Below are 19,904 nucleotides of genomic sequence, written 5' to 3' on the forward strand. Positions count from 1 at the left end.
GATGAGTTCTTCATCTTGCAATCAAAGTTAATATTTTCCATGCAGGCGTGCATTCGCTTGGGCTCAGTCATGCTAAACAACATTTGACAACCATTAGCCCGAATGCTGAGAGCTTTTCACATCCCTTTGAAAAACGTCTGCCCGTGAACTTTGCCACTGCAGAATTTTGTCTAGCTCTTTTGACCCATTCACCCAGATCATTTACACAGATTGTGAAAGTATCAGGCCGAGGGCTGGCCCCCAGGGAACACCATTTATTCTTCTCCCTTACTCAAATAACACTCATTTCTAATTACCCTCTGCTTCCTATTGCCTAGCCAGCTTTTGATCACTTCACCATTTATAAAGTAACCGGTCTCTTGTGAGCTACCTTATCAAATGCCTTTTGAAGTCAGGAGTTTCCCAGATTTCTGGCTCTGTGATTGCAACATTAACTCCAAGTTCAGCCAATGGGCCACAATTTGCAAAGAAGAATCAATTAAGTGATTTGATCACAGTGAAGCCTTCCATGCTTGGTCTGCCCGAAGATATGCAACAGGATCCAAGTGGCAAACCTGGACCGATCCTTCACTTCTCCCTGCTGCATCAGAATGTGTCGTTGCTCCTAATCCATCAGATTTTCAGCACACAACTAGGATGAACAAGCTTCAAACAATTGACATTGAAGGAATTCTTCTCACCGAGTACATGGAATAGACTTTCCAGGAAAAGCAGCTGAGGCCACAGTAATTCCTGTCCTTTTTTTTTAAAAAGGCAGATAAATATCAGGATGGGAGAGTTTTCCCGGTTACTGTGAGTTAATGACAATCACAAATGGAGTGCTTTCCGACATGCTTTATTGAGAGTGAAATGATCACATGGAAACAGTCCAATTGGTCTGCGTTGGCGTATATTCGTAGTTCTACGCCCGACTTGTGCCCATGCCCCTTTATTCTCCCAAGCCCAAAGCCTTAATGATTTCACTGGAACAGCAATCGGAGAGCATCTTCACGCTGTCTTCCTAATGTTCCTGTCACAGAGGAAATCGTCACTCCGTGCTTGGCAACGGGAGCAGACAGATGTAGACCGAGATGAATGACATTTTGTTTCCTCTGAAGGAGCACAGCAGGGCCAGGATCGGGTTGTGGGAATGTGGCAACACATCAATGTGCTGGAAGTTTAGGGATCGAGACGTCGAGGGATGAAAGAGATGTGGTCTCCATTAACAGGCTGATTTGTACACAGTCTGTGACAGGAATGAGCCAAACGAACTTTCCTGAATCCACACTTCCTCTTATTAGCTTTGTAAAACACTGCCTCATTTCTGACAAGTCACTGAACGCATCTGGTGTCTTTGCAAAGCCAGAAGTCCAAGAATGTAATGCACTTCCAAACTAGGTAAAAATTATGCACATTGCCCATAAATCATTTTCTAGATTCCATGCACACTCAGATTTTATCAATATACTTTTCACTGTTTATCTTTACAGACCTCTTTATGATCTGTGAGGAATTCAGACTGTCATCAGGGAGTGTTAAAAATTTTAACGCAGGCATATAGCAAAGAGAAATGCCATGACAGAGTTCAAGAATATCGCTGCTGATCAGAGTCCTCAGCTCTAGATCAATACAACATGCCCTGTTTTGCATAGATTACATCCATTGAGTTTTAATTACATTTTCAGCGCTGTCAAGAAAGTTTCCAAAAGTGCTGTCCACTGAGCCCATTAGAAACATAGGAATAGGAGTCATTACGGTACAGAAGAAGGCCATTCAGTCCATTGACTCCATGCCGGCTCGCTGTAGAGCAATCCAGTCAGTTCAATTCCCCCACTCTTGCCCCGTAGCCCCTGCACATTTATTTCCCTCAAGTGCCCATGCAATTTCCTTTTAAAATCATTCGTCATCTCTGCGTCTACAAGGCAACGAGTTCCAGGTCATTACCACTGGCTGTGTAAAAAAGTTCTTCCTCACTTTCCCCCTGCATCTCTTGTCAAAAACCTTAAATCTCTCTCCCCTAGTCCTTCAACCATCAACTAATGGGAACATCTATCCTTTATCTACCTTATCTAAACCTGTCATAATCTTGTACACCTCAATCAAATCTCCCCTCAATCTCCTTTGCTCCAAGGAGAACAACCCCAGCTTCTCCAACCAAACTTGTAACTAAAATCCCCCAATCCCTGGAACCATTCTGGTAAATCTCCTCTGCACTTTCTCAAGGACCCTCCCATCCTTCCTAAAGTGTGACCGGAACTGGACTCAATGCTCTAGATGTGGCCTAACCAGAGCTTTACAAAGGTTCAACATAACTTCCCTGATTTTGTACTCAATGCCTCTATTTATGAAGAGGAGGCCATTCAGCCCATCAAACTTGCTCTGCCTTCCAATTAGATCATGTGCCAATTTTACCTGCCTTTGTTTAATAAATCTTGATACACTAACCTAACAGAAATCTATTTATCTCTGTCTTTAAAGCTTCAATTGACCCCCAACAGCCAGCCTTTTGGGGCAAAGAGAATTCCAGATTTCCACGCCCCTCTCTGTGAAAAAGTATTTCATGATTTCACTCCCAAATGGTCTAGCTCAAGATAAAAGCAAAAATCTGTGGATGCTGGAAATCCAAAACAAAAATAAAAATAGCTGGAAAAACTCAGCAGGTCTGACAGCATCTGCGGAGAGGAACACAGTTAACGTTTTAAGTCCGTATGACTCTTCAACAGAACTAAGGAAAAATAGATAAGAGGTGAAATATGAGCTGGTTTAAGGGGAGGGGGGGTGGTGTGGGACAAGTAGAGCTGGATAGAGGGCCAGTGATAGGTGGAGATAACCAAAAGATGTCATAGACAAAAGGACAAAGAGGTGTTGGTGATGGTGATATTAGCTAAGATTAGCACATTTCTTCGCCAATATCACCACCGTCAATACCTCTTTGTCCTTTTGTCTATGACATCTTTTGGTTATCTCCACCTATCACTGGCCCTCTATCCAAATCTACTTGTCCCACCCCCCCCTTAAACCAGCTTATATTTCACCTCTCTTCTATTTTTACTTAGTTCTGATGAAGGGTCATTCGGACTCGAAACGTTAACTGTGTTCCTCTCCGCAGATGCTGTCAGATCTGCTGAGTTTTTCCAGGTATTTTTATTTTGGTCTAGCTCACCCCTTGGGTCAATGATTGTATTCTCATCCCAGAATCAGAAGGTCTTGGGTTTTAAGTCCCACACCAGAGACTTGAGCACAAAACATAGGCTGACACACCAGTGCAGCACTGAGGGAGGGCTGCACTGTTGGTGACACCGTCTTTCCGATGAGACCTCAAACCAAGGGCCCAAACAATGGGTGGGAAAAAATCAGCTGGTCTATCAAGTCAGGTCCACACCCATGATTTTGAAAGCAACATGACCTGAACCCCGTCTGCACTGCCCCCCTTCAGTCATGCAAGCTCTTGAGAGAGAGAGAGAGAGAGAGAAAAGCCAGTCCAAATAAGGGTTAACAGGCTTTGGTGAAGTGTGGAGAGAGGGACAGAGATAACGTTTTGAGTCCGTATGACTCTTCTTCAGATCCTTCGGATTCTTCTTGAGATCTGAAGAAGAGTCATACGGACTCGAAACGTTATCTCTGTCTCTCTCTCTCTCCACAGATGCTGTCAGACCCGCTGAGTTTTTCCAGCATTTTTGTTTTCGTTTCAGATTTCCAGCATCCGCGGTATTTTGCCTTTGTTTTGGTGAAGTGTTAATGGGAACCGCTGCATTTCCCACATCACAACAGCACTTCATTGGCGATATAGCACTTTGGGACATCTGGAGGTTGTGAAAGGGGCTATATAAATGCAAGTCTTTCTTTAAGATATGTAGCTGTGCTGTGTTTGAAGAGAGAAAACTAGACTTACCATTTACGTGAGCAGCCTAATGGGGAAATCAGGAGTTATCTTCAAACCGTTCAGTACGCTCTACCGCTGGTTAAATGAGATTTAACTAATTTATATTGGTTATGGTCTGTGAGCTGCTTCAGAGATGTTAAAAATTCATGCTTCACGATCAGTTCCTAGTTTCTTTTGTTAGAGTGATTAAAATTCGGAGGTGTACAGATCAAAAATCACACACTGCTGAAACTTCATTGTTGTGTGATAAGGCAGCTTTTTTTAAAAGAGGAAAATAAGATCCTTTAATTCCAGACTGCCAACACAAATTGCTAGGAGCCAATTAGTTCCGCTTGGTCGTAAGGGGGTGTGAATTGGGACAACACGCTTGATGCAGCCTTGACAAAGAAGCAGAAATCAGAGAATTGTTTATAAATTTGTGACACTAAAGACATGATTTTTTTAATATACACTCATTATACTTCACATTTCGCATCTACATTGACGCATCTTCAGCTTTGCATGGATACACACGGGACTGTGCGTGCAGGGTGAATTGAATTTCATTTAGGCAAGACGTTCTTTGGCCTGAAGATCAGCTGAACACATTTTCACATCGCTGCAAATGACTGTTTGCATTTGGCATTCTTATATGTGGTGCGAAAAGCAGACCTTTCTTTCATTGACTATGTCTGGGCCAGGATGGCCTGGCATTTTATAATTGGAGCCTTCTGCAATTTAACTCAATGTTGCCATCGCGCTCACACAGGACATGTCCTATACTCCTGCATCTTCGGACAAAAGTACTTGTATTACAGAGATTGGTCCAACAGATCCTTGCCAGCGTTTATGCTCCAAACATAAGGACATAAGAAATAGGAGCAGGAGGCCCATTGAGCCTGCTTCGCCATTCAATGCCATCATGGTGATCTTGGGCTTCAACTCCCTTGATTCCGTGAGAAACTAAAAATCTATCCATTCCAGCCTTGAATATATTCAACGATGAAGCATCCACAACCCTCTGGGGTAGAGAATTCCAAAGATTCACAACCCTTTGAGTGAAGTAATTTCTCCGCATCTCAGTCCTAAATGATCGGCCCCTTATTCTGAGACTGTGCCTTTTGTGTCTTGGGTAAATGAGTTCGTTGGCCAACTGAACTCTAACTGCACACCCTCCCATGTTCTCATCAATTGCTGCTTGCAAGGAGAGACTGATATAAGAATAAACAGTGATGGTTTATTGAGACATAGGGCAGAGCACCAGATCATACGTGCTCACTCAGAAACCTCCAGAACTAAACTTACAGTTCCCAGTTGGCCATGCTGTACAGTGATTCGTCAGTGCTGTCACATGATCAGTACACTTGTATTCTCTTAAAGGGACGGAGTAACTCACTTTACTGCAGTGCCCCTGTGTTTTAGATACACCAACCAGTGGAAACAATCCCTCAGCGTCCACCCTATCCACATGAGCCTCATCCTATCCTTCATCCCACCCGATCAACACAGGCCGGATTTTCAAATGGCAGCAGGGTCGGGATCTGGTGCAAGCAAGATTTTGGAAATCAAGGTCTCGGAAGTCATCTCAGAATCCTGACACCCATGGGATAGTTTCAGATTTTCAAAGGGCTGGAGCGGGGAGGGAACGGGAAATGCGTTCACCACCAACTAACGGCTCATTAAGAGCTTATTAACAGGCCTGTGCATTCGGGATTGGAATTTTCAATGTATTTTCTGATGAGCTCGAACAGTCTGGGGCATGTTAATGCACAGCTGTCAGGTTTTGCCATGTGGCCCAAGTAAGTTTGCTTGTATTTGTCGTAAAATCAAAATCTGAGGGGCCAACTAGCACCTTATCTTCACGTCCAGCGTTGCTCCCTGCCGTGTTTGACCTCCTCGCCTTCTGGGGAGCTGCTTGCTCTATTCGGCAAGACAGTGGCAGTCCCCAACATGGCTGCCGCCTACTTTCGCCACTGACGCTAGGCAGGCAGCTCCTGCCTCCAGGAGGTGCTCGACCCCTCTACCTGGGCACTGAGCTCGCTTCCTGGCCAATTAGGGCATTTGAATTCAAAGATGGCGTCGTGAGAGCAATGCAGCACCTGGTCAGTGTTGTATCTTTTAATATCTCGGATCTCTGCTGAGATGGCACTAGTTTCTATGTGTGTAGGATCTTTGTTTACAGTGCTTTAAAATGTCTGCTCCATGCTTTTAGATCGGGCTTCCAGATCTTTCTACAGTTTGGTTTACATTTCTCCGATTCCACACCAAGGCTTAACCAATCAAGCACAGAAAATATCAATAGCAAATAGACTCACATAATCAAACACAGAACAATTGAACACTATGTCAGAACCCAGAATTCATCTGGGTGACAGGTTCACGACCCCGCTTGGAAAACCTGGCCCTATACCCTTCTATTCCTTTCTCCCTCATGTGTTTTTCTAGCTTCCCCTTAAATGCATCAATATTATAAATTTAAATGGTGTGCTTGCTTCATTCATTACTATGTCTTAAATCTCTCTGTTTCTTGGCTTGTAGCTGGTCCACCCATATAAACTCTCTCAAGTGACTTCTTTGATCTAAAGTGGAAAAGTCTTGTTCAGCTTCAGTGAAACAATATTTAAAAAGTCTCTTGGATGATGCATCGGACTGAGTGAAAAAGCACATTAATCTTAATTTCAAGTCTTTTCTTTCAATACAATGCTAGGAAAAGATTGGTCAGGGCTCTGCTGATGTTTAAATGCAGGCAGCGATGTGTGTAGTTGTCCAGGAGCCATATGTTGGTGTCCTCGGCCCAACCATCTTCAGCTGCTTCATCAATGACCTTCCTTCCATCATAAGGTCAGAAGCGGGGATGTTCGCTGATGATTGCACAATGTTCAGCACCATTCGCGACTCCTCAGATACTGAAGCAGTCCATGTCCAAATGCAGCAAGACCTGGACAATATCTAGGCTTGGGCTGACAAGTGGCAAGTAACATTCGTGCTACACAAGTGCCAGGCAATAACCATCTCCAACAAGTGAGAATCTAACCATCTCCCCTTGATGTTTAATGGCATTACCATCGCTGAATCCCCCACTATCAACACCCTGGGGGTTACCATTGACCAAGAGCCCATTTATAAACCGCGATCTGCAATGGCTACTCTTAAACTAATGACCTGGGCTGCACATTGCTTCACTGTGAACCTGCAACAATGGTTCCACAAACACCATCATTACCACTGCCCCCCACCCCTCCATGAACAACTTGCCCCAATTCTAGTGTTCCACAGCCCTCTGGAAAGAGTTAAAAGTGCCATTCTGTCTCCTGTGCAGGGAGCAAAGCAGAGGCCTGAGAAAATTACATTGAGGCAATAAACTGGGATAGTACTCACAGATCCTATTACAAGGAGTTAAAAAATGCAGGTAATTTGCTCTTCAGGTGTCCCAACTGACAGTGACCTTTCTACGCAACTTTTCTCAAGTGCCAGAATCAAAGATTGTTGCCATGGATACTGACCGTCCTCGGTCCGAGAGTGCAACACCCAGGATACCACAGTCTCTGCATACTCAGACCATCTTTTGAGGTTGGGAAAATTGCGTTCAGGACAGCGATCGTTCACAGACAAAATAAATGGTGTAACTCACATAACAGTGCAAAAACTAAAAAAGAGAGGCTTCAACAGTGTGAGCTATTCCTTGAGCTGAGCTGTAGAATGTTACACTATCTTCTAAATAATTTCTGCTGACCAGTATCATATATATTTAAATACATGATAGATACTAGATAATCCGGTAAAACAGTAGGATTCTGTTCGCCAAAAACTATTTCATGCTTTGTGCTGTGTCTCTTATGGTTCTCTGCAGGGCTGCTCAGTGCTGATGGGCACTTCAACCAACTTATTAAGGTGTTGTTCCCACGCAGACCTCTCTGTCCTTAGCTTGCTGTAGTGTTCCCATGAAGCTCAACACAAGCTTGAGCCCCTCATCTCTCGATTGGGCACTTTACAGCCTTCCCGATTCGATGTTAAGTTCACCAATTTCAGATCACAACCCCTGCTCCCACTTTTTCAGACAGCAGCTCTTGGCAATTATTCTGCTGTTCCCATTTCCACCTCCTCGAGCCCCATCGGTTGTTTCTTTACTTGTCCCATTATCCTTCCCTTTTGTGCTGGATATGGGCATCGCTGGCTAGACCAGCATTTGTTGCTCATCACTAATTGCCCCTTGAGAAGGTGGTGGTGAGCCTCCTTCTTGAACCGCTGCAGCCCATGTGGTGGAGGGACATCCACAGTGTTTTTTTCCTGTCGCAGGTTGATATAACCGAGTGACTTGCTGGGCCACTTCAGAGGGCAGTAAGAGTCAACCACATTTTTGTGAGCCTAGGCCAGACCAGGTAAGACTTCCCTCTGAGAAGGTATTAGTGAACCAGATGGGTTTTTAGGACAATCTGGTAGTTTCATTGGTGAGCCAAGCATTTTATTCCAAATTTATTAATTAATTGAATTTAAATTCTGCCAGGTATTCATTAGCCGACATTTTAATATAAGACCATAAGACATAGGAGCAGAAATTAGGCCATTCAGCCCATCAAGTCTGCTCCGCCATTCAATCATGGCTGATAAGTTTCTCAACCCCATTCTCCCACCTTCTCCCCGTAACCTTTGATCCCCTTACCAATCAAGAACCTATTTATCTCGGTCTTAAATACACTCAATGACCTGGCCTCCACGGCCTTCTGTGGCAATGAATTCCATAGATTCACCACTCTCTGGCTAAAGAAGTTTCTCCTCATCTCTGTTCTAAAAGGTCTTCCCTTTACTCTGAGGCTGTGCCCTCGGGTCCTAGTCTCTCCTACTAATGGAAACATCTTCCCCACGTCCACTCTATCCAGGCCTTTCAGTATTCTGTAAGTTTCAATCAGATCCCCCCTCATCCTTCTAAACTCCATCGAGTATAGACCCAGAGTCCTCAAATATTCCTCTAGATGAACCTATTGTCTGAGTCTGTCTTTCTTAAAGCATAAAAAACCAGTTATAAAAACAACAAGCCCATCATCAATTTTGCTTCAGGCGCTTTTCAAAAAATAATATAACTTGTGGTCTTTCTACCTTTATAAAAACTGATCATGAATATAACTTTGATTCTATCCTAAGCATGTCTTCATGTCTTCTGCAGCAAGGCAACTAATCTGTAGTGGCCAATTAATAGAAATTCCAACATATCATTAATATTCTTTCTCCAAGACTACCTGCAATCAGTCCCAAGGAAGACATTTATCGAGAAGATTCATTGTAATTAAGAAAAAGGCCAATGTGCTCAGGTGTCTTATCCACTCCCTTTGGATTCCAAAGTCAAAAGGTCAATCCTTCAATCATTATAATCCTGCTCTTTAGCTCTCTCCTCTCTCTCTTCCCAAAACACTTCTCTTTGATACCTTTCCCCAATCTCCCAACAGCCTTCCCGAAACACCACTTTCTTCAACCATGCCCCACCATCATTCACGTCTTCAGCATACTGTCTTAACAACATACTGTCCTCACCCTCCATTTTGTAGTGCTCCAAGACATCGTTCTATGCGAGGGGAGCAAAATAAATGCAAGCTTTTCGTTGCAAAGTTTTCTTTTGTTCTAGAACTTCCAACTGCCGCTTACGAATGCGAGCATGAAATGACAATTTCCCCGCTTGTGGCTTATTTTTTAAAAAAAGTTCGAGAAATATTTTCGACCATCTTTGTTGCATGAAGTTCCCCCTGTTTCCTGGAGGAATCCGGTTCTTCTGCAATGGAGTTAAGTTAGCGTGCAGCCCTGGTGAAGATCAATGGAGACACCCTTAAGTGACTTGGCTTCCATTATCTTGGCATGGATAAGCAGGACTATCTCTACAATGCCTCTGCATGCAAGTGGGAAAGGAGCACTGAATACAGTCCTGTTAAAATCCACATTATTTCAGTATATGGACCCGCAGAAATAAGTGCAACTATTTCTTTCCCTTGTTCGTTGAGGACAAGTGACTGAATTAAAGCCAATCCTACAAAGCTAAACGCGACGCTGCCATTTCATTTTGGTCTGTGTTAATTTTAGGAGCTTCTCCTAGTCTGTGACTCTATTTATACTCTTTGTTTTCAAACAAATGCGCCAAAGGAGCTGACATAATGCAAGCTGCCCCCCACCCGCTTCTTAAGTGCGATGGCGAGCGTGAAAATGGGCATTTTTCAGTGCCGGCCACAATGGCAGGTTTTAACGCTGTATCGTCCGCTACCCGGCTCATTCATTCTGCGCACACAGGAGAACCGTCGGATCGTGGGTGAGCTGCCCCTGATTCGCCTTGCCCCTGCCGTGAGCTCACCGGTACCCCGCTCTGGGCACCGGATTTAAAGGGCAGCTGTGCACAACGGGGCTGCTCCACTGAAGACATGGCTCCGAGCGCCATGGAGGCTGCAGCCCCCCAATTCCAGCGATGCCTCACTGGACGTCCTGGAGGACCCCGCCACGATGTCCCCTACCCCTGCTCTGGCCGGAGGAGGTGCTGCAGCATCACCACTCCGGCTTGGGAGGCGTTGGCAGAGGCGGTCAGTGCCAACGCAGGTGGGCCACCCAGTGCAGGAAGAGGATGAATGATCTCACCCATTCTGCCAGGGCGAGTCAATCACTCTAAACTCACCCACTCACAAGCCCATCACCCATTCACTGGCATCTCACTCACTGCCAGCTCAAGGAACATCACCGCTCACTCTCTCTCACACACCCTCACATCTCCATCTGGCCTCATCCCCTCTGGAGCTCATGTCCTCATCCTGTCCATGGCTCTGCCCACACACGCCAGGCACCCTTATCCTCTGCCCTGGCAGGTGTCCTGCTCACACTCTCTCCACCCGTCTTTATGCAGGACAAGCTCGCACACAATCGGTGGGAGAGGGCCCAGAGCGGGAGTGGAGTGGCCGAGATCAAGGTCCTCGCTCTCTACGAGAACCAGACCATTCACGCTGGCCAGAGAGGACGTGGACTGTCCCTGCGGTGACAGTGAGGTTCGCGAAAATCACCCAAGTGAAGATCCTGCACCAGCTCATCCCTCACACAATCATACTGAGAGTGCATTAACCGTTTTTTGAGTTGCCTGCCATGCACTAATCACCTCGACTTTCTTTCATAGGAACCTCAGCCAAGCGCCCGAGGCTCTCAGCCACTCAGCTCGAGCTCCGACACCTCAGACGGGGGGCCTGAGGACAGCGTCCGTGAAGACCCGTCACAGCGCTCACCCCCCCACCCTCCACCAGCACAGAGACACACACCTCGGTGGGACCTAGTTCTAGAGCAGGCTTGGGGTGAGCACGGCACACAATCTGCTCCACAGCAGGTGGAGGCAGGGACATCCAAGGTCATCGGCACTGGGAGGACTGCTGGAGGCCAGGATTCTGCTGAGTCCGAGCCAGATGATGAGCCTCTGGACTCGGTTGGTGGAGCTGCAGCGACAATCACGGGAATGTCAGGAAGGGATGTCCGCTGCCCTCCTCAAGGCACAATGGAGGAGTCCGTCCGCGTTCAGTCTGAGATGATAGTGCTGGCATGCCAACGCATTGAGGTCAACACTGTTTGATGACATCAGTCCTGCACCGCTGCAGGAGCCGCACTCCATCACTGTAGCCATTGGTGGCATTCATCAGTGGCCATGCGAGAGGGGGGGGGAAGGGCACCTCGATCTCATTCCCGCTTACCCTCCCCCCACCCCAGGGAGTCAGCCAGGGGGTCCTCCCATAAGGATGTGGAGCAGCAGCTGGACAGGTGACTCCAAGGAGTGTCCAGCCAATCCCAATCCCCTCTTCTTGTGACCCCATCAGGTCCAGCTCCACAGGCCGAGGAGGGTCCACCTGCCCCACAGCAGGAGTTCCAAAGCAGGTCGGGGCCCTCCAGATCTCAGCCTTCCAGAGGACGCCCGCCAAAGTCATCACGGACAAGTCAGCAGGCTGCCTCCACCTCCGCTGTGGATGTCGGGGAGGCACCCAGACATAGCGGTAGGGTTAGGAAGACAAAAAGAATATTAGGATCACATCGGTGGCACGGGTGTTAAACACATGTATGTAGTGTTCACAAATATAAATAGAATGGCACTTGTGTACGCCTCCTCTTTATGATCAGCTATCTTGTTGACAACCCATAATGTGACACTACAGTCCCTCCCCCCACTTATTACAGATGTCGTTCTCATGTGCCTCTGGCCAATGTTGTGTGCTTCCCAACTGACCCACTGTGTGCCCCTTCTCAGATCGTTTCCGGCATCAGTTATTCCTCGTCCATGAAGGAGAGCGTACTGTGCAAGGGAGCTCGTTTCCTCACATTGCTGGGTCCATGTAATGTTGGGTCTTGGCTGTGTAAGATTGAGGTGTTCAGCCATCTCCTCAGCATTAATGAAAGGTGAAAGGTCGGTGTGCAAGGAACAACGTTGAAAAACATCGAGAAGGCTCATATCCACTGGAACTCTCCGTTCTCTCTGTCCTCCGGCAGGGTTTTCACTCAATGAGTCGAAAGCCACAGCCTAGCATGCGCTCCTGCCTGCGTTGCCCGGTCTCCGAGTGTACATCTGATAAGTTCACCCGTGTGACCATCTTCCCAGCTCCATGAGCTCTGTCCTTTGCAGTCACATTATTGCCCTGGCACTCGGCGCTGCAACCTTGATCTTTTCCCACCTTGAGCCCACGGATCTTGTCACAATGTAGGGAAGCAGTGCTGTGCCAGAGGGTGTGTGTGGTGTCCCCTCACCTACACAGTCACCAAGGTCAGTGATGATGACTCTAAATGATGATGTGTTGCGGTCAATGGGAGATTTGAGCATGCTGTCAACTCACATGTGTAACCTCGATGGGAAGACAATGTTGAGGGCAGCAGTGGCCTAGGAGCTGGGGCGTAATGAAGCCAGAATGTGCTCTTTAATGTGAGTGAAGCCTCTCCTTGAGGTCTCCATCGTGTCGTTGCTGTCTGAAGGTCGCAAGGGCCAGGCCTGGCCATTAGAGGAGGTCATCGGTGTTCGAGAGGAAGCATTCTAATGTGTGGCAAGCAAGCATGCGGGCATGGTTATCCTCAGGTGGTCAATCTATTTGGAAAGGCCAGGCTACATGTAGGCCCGCAGCGTGCCTGATGTCAACGTTGAAGGAGATGAAGGTAACATACAACAGAGTCATCTCAAAATGCACGAGGGCCTACATAATGTCCTCGGCTGCTATTGCCCAAGTGTCACCTCTCAGTATCAGCTCCGAGGTGAGTCATCCCGTTGCTGGGGATGGATCTCCTTGAGGAGCTTTGTCAGATTCGGGGGGCATACAGCTACAGGCACACTGAGGCTTCTATAGCAGCTCCTGCCTCAACTCAGCTGCCGTAGTGAGCGCGATGCTTGAAGAGGCAGAACCTCCTGATGTCTGCCGCCGGGTAGTCCTCCTCCAGTTAGGGCCTTGTCTCAGCAGGGACACACGCTCCCAAGGCCTCATCATCGCTTAAAGCATCAGGACAACGTGAACCTGATGTTTAAGTGCTCACTCTCCAATCGGAGTAGGTGGTTGAAAAGAGAGGGAGGACCATGCTGATGTTAGTTTGGGCCCATGATGGAGGGTACTTGTTCAAGAGGAGGCTCACTCCTACTCGTCACTCGCCTTGTGAAATCTGGTGGCTGTGAGGGCCTCACCTGCCTTGTCTGGCCTGTGCTATGGCCTCTTCCCCTGCAACCTCGACGTCCTGGACCTCATACCCTTCAATGCCCTCCTCATCGGAGGAGATGTGCGGCTGCCCCATGTCGGCATTTGACCAGTCTTCCCCCCTGTGCAGCGCCAGTTGTGCAGCGGGCAGCAAGCCACGATGATCGGTGAGACCCTCTGTGGAGTGTACTGGAGACCTTCGCCAGATCTGTCCAGGCATCGGAATCGCATCTTTAACATGCCAATGGTCTGCTCCACCAGTGCTCAGGTAGCAGCAGGAGCATTATTGTACCTTCTCTCAGCAGGATTCTGTGGTTGCCACGCGGGCCTCATCAGCCACGTCCTTTGCGGGTGCCCTTTGTCACCGAGGAGCCAACCCTGGAACCTGTATGGTCCCTTGAAGGTGTCCGGGATCTGTGATCTACTCAAGGTGTAGGAGTCGTGGCAGCTTCCTAGGTATCAGGCGCAAACCTGCAGGGTTTGTTTCTTGTGGTTGCAGACCAGCTGGACATTGAACAAGTGGAAGCCTTTCCAGTTTATGTATTGGAGTGCCTGCTGCCAAGGAGCTTTTATAGCCACATGAGTGCAGTCGATGGCACCCTGTACCTGTGGGAATACAGAAATCGCTACAAAGCCCAGTGCTCTGGCGTCCTGGCTTGTTTGATCTCTGTTGAAGGTGACGTAATTGTGGGCCTTGACAAAAAGGGCATCTGTGACCTCATGTATGCATTTGTGAGTGGATGCTTGAGAGATCCCGCAGAGGTCCCCAGTGGAGCTCTGGAAAGAGCCAGTTGCGTGGAAGTTAGGAGCAGAGGTGACTTCCCCAGCAACTGGCGATAGATGCCCTCCCAGCCCCTATGGCGTCAAATCCCGCAGAATGTGGCAGATGTGCGCCACCAGGTTCCTGGGCGATGCGGAAACGTCGGTGTCATTGCCTGTTGCTCGTCTGCAGAAAAGACACGCGCCTTCTCTCTGCCCTCGGCCTTGAGAGCCGCCTACACGCGGTGTTTCTGTGAGCCTCATCCTCTGTGTCGGAGGGGGCCTCTTTGTGTCTTCCTCACAGCTTACATTCCCACTGAGCTTTGTATTGTCAACAAACGGAGGCAAAAAGACATTAAGTCACTAATATAAATTGCAAACAGTTGAGGCCCTAGCATGGATCCTTGCGGCACTCCACTAGTCACAGCCTGCCAACTTGAAAATGCCCCATTTATCCCTACTCTTTGCTTCCTGTCCATTAACCAATCCTCTATCCATGCTAATATATCACCCCCAACTCCATGAGCCCTTATTTTGTGTAATAACGTTTTGTGTGGCAACTTGTCGAAGGTCTTTTGGAAATCCAGGTATATGACATCTACTGGTTCCCCTTTATCTACCCTACTAGTTACACCCTCAAAAAACTGGTTCCCCTTTATCTACCCTTTAAGTTATAGCCTCAAAAAACGAAGTTGTCAAACACGATTTCCCTTTCGTAAAAGCATGCTGACTTTGTCTGACCATACTATGATTTTCTAAGTGCATTGTTAAGACTTCCTTAATAATAGATTCCAGGATTTTTCTGACAACTGATGTGACTTAATGAATGTGCATCTTCCAGGGTGAGTTCCTTCTAAGATGACCTATTTTTAAACTTACAAATCGAGTAATAGTATAAAAATAAAGCACAAGCAGATTGTTCAATTTTTCCTCACATTGACATTCATTGTATGCACTGTAAACTACTCAGGCAGACTGAACCTTCAAAGACATGGAGAAAGCAAATTACTAGTTAACACTTACTCCTGCTCAACATTGGAGCACTGGCAAAGGAGCCAAGTGCAGTGAGTTGGCAGGATTGATTATGGGAGCTATACTGTGCCAATTTGCCAGCTGTAGGTACATAGGGAAGTTCATAAAGTTGACCCACGCCTTGAAAAGAAAAACTTAGTCTAGCCAGCCTGAATCATGCTTTTTTGATGGGAAAGTAGCAGGGAAGGATCCAGCTTTTCAAGTAAACGCTGCCAAAAATAATGCAGCTTGTTTCAAAATCATTCAGCTGTTTTATTTGTATGGTTTCTGCTTGAACTTCATCACACGGCTCACCCTGCCACCAACAGCATGTGTCAGCCAATGCCTTGTCTGGTTGCCTGCTCGCCTCTGAGTTAGAAGGTTGTGTGGTCAAGCCCCAGTCTGGGACTTGAGCGCATAAATCAAGGCTGACACTCTAGTGCAGCACTGAGAGGAGTGCAGCACTGTTGGAGGTGCTGTCTTTCAGATCAGATGCTAAAGCAAGGTCCTGTCTAGGGTGACGCCAAAGATACCACTTGAAAATGAGAACCAACCCCTCAATCAACATCACTTAAAAAAACATGCCTGGAAATTTACGCTGTCTGTGGGATCTTGCTGTGCGCAAATTGGCTATTGTGTTTCACTACATTACAACAGTGACTACGGGTGGGATTTTCCATACCCGCCCACTGGCGGGATCTTCTGGTCCCGCCGCAAGTCAATGGACTTCTGGTTGGGGCACCGCCTCACCCGTGGTGGGTCCCACCCCACAACAGGGCCGGAAAATCCCGGCCTACACTTCAAAAAGTACTTCCCTGGCTGTGAAGCACCTTGAGATGCCCTGAGGTTGTGAAAAGGTGCTCCAGGAATACAAGTCTGTTTTTTCTTTTTGGTGGAAAACCATTGGTATCTACTGCTCGACTCCTAATCATTCAGAGCTGATTTTTCAGGCCCCACCAAGGTCAGGGGTGGAGGCAGAGCGGGTCTGAATATTTTGAGGCTGGTGGGTGTGCCACTTACCCGCTCCTGAAGTCAGCCATTTTGGCTGCCACGGATTTGGGGCGCAGGCTGTCTGTCTGCCCCCAAGAGCTGGCAAGCAATTAGGCTCATTAAGAGCCTTGTTAACCAGGGGTTAATGAGTTCAAAAGTCAACCTCCAGTTCCCAGATGTGACAGGGGGCAGCTCAGCCACTGGAGGTGAGCACCCAGTGGCAGGCCAGAGTGCCAGCGCTCCAGGCAGGCCTACAGGCCCTCTCTGCCTGCTTGGGTGTGGGGGCACAGCCAAAGGTCGCCTTGCAAACAGCCCCACACCCCCTCACAGTGGCGACCTGGCTTCCTTTTGTAGTTTTAAGCGAATTTTTCAAAAGTGGCTGACAGGTCACCTTGTTGAAGCGCCCTCTCCGTTACTTACCTTGGACTGCAGCCAGGCGCGGCTCTGAAGTGGGGAGGCCTCTGATTGGCCCTCCAGCTTTGAGAGCTCACCCAGCGCCTTTAACGCGGTAGGAACCTGTCCCCGTGCCAATTGAGAGAGCATCCGGTCAAAACTCCAGGCCAATGGCCGTCCCCTCCCCCCCGCCTCGGGGGTGGGTTCAGGACCCAGAAACCATCCTGGTTCCTGTGTCTCGCCCCCCGGGGTGAAAATTCAGGTAGCCCAATCCTTTGACTCAATGTGGGTGTTAAAAAAATAATATCCACGACAATCATTTATTGAGCCTGTCCCAACAGTTCTGCAGGAATCCCCTAATTACCTGTAATAGCTTCAGAACGCACTTGCAGTCTGCCAGTGATGTCCTGAGGATTTTGGCAGGCTACCACTTGAAAACTTTGTACCCATTCCTTTCAACTGGACCAATTACATTTTAACTCAAGGTGCTTTTCAATGATATAGTTTGCAGCCATTTGGGGTTTTATATGGTAGATTTGTACAGAGCCTTGGTCAGACCCTATCTGGAGCGCTGTGTTCAGTTCTGGGTGTCCTACCTCAGGCAGCATACATGGGGTACAGTGCAGATTCACCGACAAAGGTTCCAAGGCTTAAAGAGTTAAACTACGAGGGCAGGTTGAACCAATTTGGCTTGAATTCCCTCAAGTTCAGCAGGTTGACAGGAGATCTAGTCAAGATGTTTAAAACTTTAAAAGGATTTGAGAGAGTAAATGGAGGGAAACTATTCCCTCTGGTGGGGGGAGCCTTTAACAAGGTCGGTTGGGGGGGGGTGGTGGTGGGGGAGCATTACCTTAAAATTAAATCCCAGTTCAGAGGCAATGTCGGGAAGCGCTTTTTCCACGCAAAGTAGAAATGCGGAACTCTTTTCCCCCCACCCAAAAGAAAGTGCAGTTGTTGGGGGTCAATTGAAATTTAAGACTGAAGTTGACAGATTTTTGTCAGGCACAGGTGTTAAAAGGAACTGAAGCCAAGGAAATGGAGCGGAGTTACAGGTTGCAATGGCAGAACAGGCTTGAGGGGTTGAATGGCCTCCTCCAGTTCTTATCTCTTGAGGCGCCTGAACCCTCCACTGAACATAGACTGGGGTGGGGGTGGGGTGACAAAACCAGAGCGTTTTGGTCTACAATTTAACCAATCGTTCTTGCTGGTCACACTGCACACTTAAGTTACTCGATTCATCATAACTGCAGAGAATATACATTACAATCAGGTATATATGCATATGCAGGGTGTCCCTGGGGAAAAAAGGTGGTTTTGAATATGCCCACATCTGTTGAGCGCCGAATCGTTGGTGTCACTTGGCTCTGTCATGTCCTTCACAACAATCCAAATATGTCGGAAAACTCAATTACAGTTTTTGAGCTTCAAAGGTACTAAATATTGCCCTGCAAATATCCTTGGTATTTGGAAGCCTATACCAGCAGCTGCGGTTGTGAGTAATACAGTTTTCAGTCCACAAATTAATTTTCAAGCTAGATCATGAACTGGATGGGATTAGTTCAGTCAGTCAGTCTGAAGGCATCACAGACAAGGTCAGGAACTCTGTGACAGCACACAGCCACTTAAGAACTAAAGGCACAACGTTCGATCGATCGAGGGGGTGTGCTTTTGATTCAGAGGCGAATAGGAGAGTCCACGTTTACTGCTAACCCACTGTTCAATGCTGTTTATTGAGTTGCTTATATTCAATAAACGCGTCTGTTGGGCTGTCTTTCTTACAGTCACTCTTTCACCCACTGAAGTGAAAGGAGAGCATGCACTGGCAAATGATATGCTCCAGCAAGTGGATCGGAGTGCTGGTTTATTCATGGGGTGCTGTGGTACTTACCTCGATATTGGGCAGGGAAGGGTACATTGTGGTTTGATGGGGACATGAAGTCCACTCACAGCAGTGGTCAACAACACTAAACCCAAAGAGAACGGCCAGCATAAAAACCCCAGAAATTCAATTGTTGGAGGTGGGGTGGAGGTGGGCAGAGGGAGATAGAATTGCGGTGAGGAGCTGCCAGGATTATGATGGCGAGAAGTGCAACAAACAGGATCACAGTTTTACGTGACTGGACAGTCAAATTCCGCTTTTATTCGATAGGTTTTTCAGCCGTGTACTTGGGATCACATTCCACAATTCAGCCCGTGTCTAATTAGGCCCATTGGTGCCTGAAATAAAGAAATAAAATCAAATTCGGTTTCTAGTCGATGTGCCCTGTGGGATTGTATCATCAACGTTTGGGGAATTGGCCTTGTGACTCTATCCTTTTTTCTGTGAAAACTACACATTAGTGACCTCGGTGGTCGGGTTTAAAGGATCCATTGGTTAAGGCATCGCTGTCTGGGTAAAAGCACGGGGAATGTCTATTCACTGTCAGGAAATGAGATAATATAGTTTGCTGTGCAAAGTTATTTTTGCTCCCATTGGTATTTTGAAGTCGTTGATCCAATCATGTTACACTCAGCTCAGACAACAGCAGGGAGAAAAACACAACTGCCTTTTTTAAAAAAAATACTTTTGTGAGATGTGGGCATCACTGGCTGGGCCAGCATTTATTGCCCATCCCTAAATGCCCTTGAGAAGTTGGCGGTGAGCTGCCTTCTTGAGTTGCGTTGTCCAAGCTTATGTATGCCTTTAAGGAACGTAACTGAATTCTGTAGCAGCAGGCACCTATCCCAGGGAGCCAGTATGATCTTTTTAGCATCGGGTGGGAAGATGGACTGAAATCGTCCAAAGCGGCCTCCAAAGAAAGGTGTGGTTCCTATCCTTCGCATTACCTCAGGCTGACAATCTTAGAGTAGGATGGGGTTGTGGGGAGGCAACACCCATTTCCTGTTCTCAGAAGTTAGGGTGACGAGTTCAGGTATGATTTACATATCAGAAAGTTAGCTGCACGGAACATCGGGGTGGAAATAACTGATCTCTTTGCAATATATGGCCCTCTTTCAGTATCTGTGGCAGTACCTGGACCTGGAAGCACACCACGCTTGCAACCCAGTTTTAAAAACTGGAGGCCCGTATTCCAGGCTGCCACTCCCAAGCGCAGCGCCGAGGGAGTGCTGCACTGTCAGAGGTGCTGTCTGTCAACGAGATGTTAAACTGAGACTGGTCTGCCCCCTCAGGCGGACACGAAAGGTCCCGAGGCATGATTAAGCCAAGAGCAGGCAAGTTCTGGCTGGTGTCTTGGCCAGCATTT

This window comes from Cetorhinus maximus, chromosome X (assembly GCF_964194155.1).
Source record: "Cetorhinus maximus chromosome X, sCetMax3.hap1.1, whole genome shotgun sequence".
NCBI lineage: Eukaryota > Metazoa > Chordata > Chondrichthyes > Lamniformes > Cetorhinidae > Cetorhinus > Cetorhinus maximus.